The following is a 4,125-nucleotide window of genomic DNA, read 5'->3' on the forward strand; positions in this document are numbered from 1 at the left end:
AGCAAGAGCAGAACGGCACGCAGCAGCTGCGGCAGCCTAGCACCTATCGTGATAGCAACAACAGCAAAACTCTGGCAGCAGCAACAGCAAAACTCTGGCAGGAGCAGCAGCTATAGCAAAACGGCGGTAGGCGAGCTCGAGGCAGCGTGGCACTGGCGAGCGGACAACGCCAACGAGGTTGAGGGCGGCCGCGGCATGGGACGACCATGGCGGGGCGGCGCCAGCGGAGGCGAGCAGCCCGACAACAGGCACGGCAAGCACGGGGCACGCGGGGAGGCCCTGCTGCAGGGGCAAGCCGGCGGGGGCAGGAGGAGCCATGGCCGCTCGAGGCGAGCACCGGCAGGGCGCGGGGGCGCGCATGGCCTGGCGGACGGCACGAGGGGCACGCGGGAACGGGACCAGCTCGGGGGAATGCGGGAGGCCAAGGGCGAGGTCGGGGCGAGCCATGGCGGGGCGAGGGAGGCAGGGAGGCGACGACCACGGCGTGTGCAGGAGACTGGGAGAGGCCATGGCGGCGGATTGGCCAAGGAAACGGGAGATCGAGGGGGTCGGGAGGAACGGGGAGAGGAGAGGCTGCGCGAGGGGGGGGGAGAGAGGGGATTAGGCGCTAGGGTTGGGCCTGGGGTGGTTGGGCCTGGCCTGGCAGGCTGACCCCCTCCTCTATTTGGGTTTTCCCCCTTTTTTAAAAACAGAAAACATCACACCCAAAAATAAAAATAAAAATAAAAAGGATTTAACAGATTTAAAATAAATTCCTTTGACTCCTTTGAAAATAAAACCCCAACTATAAGAAATAGATTGGGCCTTTTAAAAGAAATAAAAATGAAACCTTTTCGAAGAAATAAATAAACCCTTTTCTTACAAAAGATTAAAATCAAACCCCTTTTATTTAAAGAATAAAATAAAGGCTCTTTAAAGGGGAAAAGAAAAGATTCTATTTTAGAAAATAAACAAATGGAAAAAAATAAAGGAAACCCAAGGGGTTGTCCCCACATTTAATAAAAGGACTTCTATTGAAAATAAGAAGACGAACCCTTTTAAATAGGGGTTTAAAACGGGAAACTTTAGCAAACCGCAAAAACGAAATAAGAGGGGAGAGGGGGAGCTACTATCGCACTACGCCTCGGTGATCACTTGAAGCACAACACTCAAAACACCACACATGACAGACGATGCAAGATGCCATGCATGATGCGACGATGCAAACTAAATGACGATGCAACTAAATAAAACTAATCACACGACGGAAACGGAAATAAGGGGGAATCTTCCGGGGCGTCGGTCTCGGGCTGTCACACTAATAGATCATACATATTAGAGAGCAATTTTTATTGCTTGCACCGATGCTAACTTACTTGAGGGATCTTATTCAATCCATAGGTAGGTATGGTGGACACTCATGGCAAGACTGGTTTGAAGGTTTATGGATGCACAAGTAGTATCTCTACTTGGTGCGGGAGTTTTGGCTAATATGAGGTGGAAGAAATCGTCACATGCTAAGGGATCTCTAAACATATAACATTGTTTGGAAACAAGCAAACACAATTCATTATGTTGTCTTCCTTGTCCAACATCTACTTCTAAGCATGTAATAGTTTGGTGAGTTCTCACAATTGTAAAAGGTGTCTAAGATAATATATTTATATGTGAACCTCTCTTTCCTTATTACTTCTTATTAATTGCAACAATTACTAGGGTCTATGTTGGTCTATTCTCAACAAGTTTCAATCATCATACTTGTTATATGTGAAGCTATCACTTTCCATAAGATCATCTCATGATCTTTCATGCTATCGTTCTTTTCATACTTTTGATCACGGCACAAAACAAAGCCCTTGACTAAGATACTCTTTATTATACAGCTCGCAAGCTTGAATACATCGGGGGGAACACAAGGCAAAAGACTCAAACTAAACACTAAAGACTTGTTCCACTAAGAGAAGAAATAAAAACTGAAAAGGAAAGAACCAAAACAAAGGTAAAAGCAAAAGATAAAAAGGTGATACGATACCAGGGCAACTCCCCCAAGCTTGGCACAAACCAAGGGGATTGCCCATACCAATGCTTAGTTGTCTTCCTTTGGTGGTGATGGAGGAGTTGTTGCAGAGGTCTTGAGCTTGTCTAATTTCCACTTGAGCATAAAATTCTGCTCTCTCAGATCATCATTTTCCTCCTCAAGCTTCAACACCCTTTGACAAAGTTCCTGCTTACTCTCCTGCAAGAAACGAGAAGGGATAAACAAGTTCTTGGGCTTCTTCCTTGAGTCACGGAGGCTTGACTTCTTGAACTACACATGAGTGCCTCCAGGTTGAGGTAGAGGAGCCTCCTCTTCATCGGAACTCGTTTGTTCCTTCCCCTTGGGATCACAGTCCTCTTCCTCATGAGTGGTCCAGCCATATGGTTCCAAGTCCCCATAGACCTTGGGGTTAGCAAGGTAATCCGCCACATAGCTCTCCCCCTCTGAATCCTGAGAAGACATCTTGACCTCGATCTGCGGCAGAAAACAGGCTTGAAACGAAAACAAAGGAAAACTACGCGATACGGAGATCAAAACCCTCGGGCGTATATATAATGATTTTTTCTGGACCAGAAGGAGTGCTCCGCAAGAAAACGGAGTCCGGGAGGCACACGAGGTGCCCACAAGCCCTGTAGCCGCGACCAGGGGGAGGCCGCGGCGACCAAGCTTGTGGCCGCCTCGTGCGCTCTCCGGACTACTTTTTATTTTTCTAATTTTCCATAAATTCCAAAACAGAGGAAATTTCCTACTCGAAAAGTTTTGGAGTCCAATTACTTACCGAAACACATACCTCTTCATTTTCAGGGTCCGAAACAGGCTGATAAACATCCCTTATATACTCCTCTGGAGTTATGATATTGATGATATTGGTCTCAAAATTTGTGGGAGTACCAGAGATATAATGCTTGATTCTTTGCCCATTTACCACTCTCGGAAAATTACCTTCCGTGTTATTGATTTTGATGGCACCGGAACGATATACTTCCTCGACAACGTAGGGACCTTCCCATTTAGAGAGAAGCTTGCCTGCGAAGAATCTTAAGCGAGAATTGTATAGCAGGACATAATCACCTACATTGAACTCACGTTTTTGTATTCTTTTATCATGCCATCTCTTAACCTTTTCCTCGAACAACTTGGCATTCTCATATGCCTGGGCCCTCCATTCATCTAATGAGCTGATATCAAACAACCGCTTCTCACCGACAAGTTTGAAATCTAAGTTGAGCTCTTTGATTGCCCAATAAGCTTTGTGTTCTATCTCAAGAGGTAAATGACAGGCCTTACCGTAAAGCATTTTATACGGCGACATGCCCATGGGATTCTTATAAGAAGTCCTATAAGCCCATAGTGCATCGTCAAGTTTCCTAGACCAATTCTTTCGAGATCTATTGACACTCTTTTGTAAGATCAATTTGATCTCCCTATTACTCAACTCCACTTGACCACCAGACTGAGGATGATAAGGAGATGCAACTCTATGGTTGACATCATACTTAGCGAGCATCTTGCGGAAAACACCATGAATGAAGTGTGAACCGCCATCAGTCATCAGATATCTAGGGACTCCAAATCTTGGGAAAATGACTTCTTTAAGCATCTTAATAGAGGTGTGGTGATCAGCATTTCTAGTGGGGATAACTTCTACCCACTTAGTGATGTAATCAACGGCAACTAAGATGTGAGTATATGCATGGGGTCCTCCGTAGGCTTCGGAATGACACTTCTGCAGGATTTGTCCCTGTTCATGTTCAGGCACACAACGTCTAATAACACCATCTACTGCTTCCTTATAAAGGTGAGGATCATCCAAAAAGTAGTGTCTCAAATCAAAGAAGAATTTCTTCTTTTGCTGATAGGTGAAACTGGGTGGTATGTATTTGGCTACGATATAGTTTGCGTAATCAGCATACCACGGTGCACTATGTGAAGTGCGGATGACATTCAGTTGCTCATCGGGAAAGCTGTCATCAATAGGTCATGGGTCATGAAGGACATTCTCTAGCCTGGACAAGTTATCTGCTACAGGGTTATCAGCACCCTTTCGGTCAACAACGTGCAAATCAAATTCCTGTAGCAGGAGAACCCATCTGATTAGCCTAGGTTTA

This window comes from Hordeum vulgare, chromosome 6H, assembly GCF_904849725.1.
Source record: "Hordeum vulgare subsp. vulgare chromosome 6H, MorexV3_pseudomolecules_assembly, whole genome shotgun sequence".
In the NCBI taxonomy this organism is placed as follows: Eukaryota; Viridiplantae; Streptophyta; class Magnoliopsida; order Poales; family Poaceae; genus Hordeum; species Hordeum vulgare.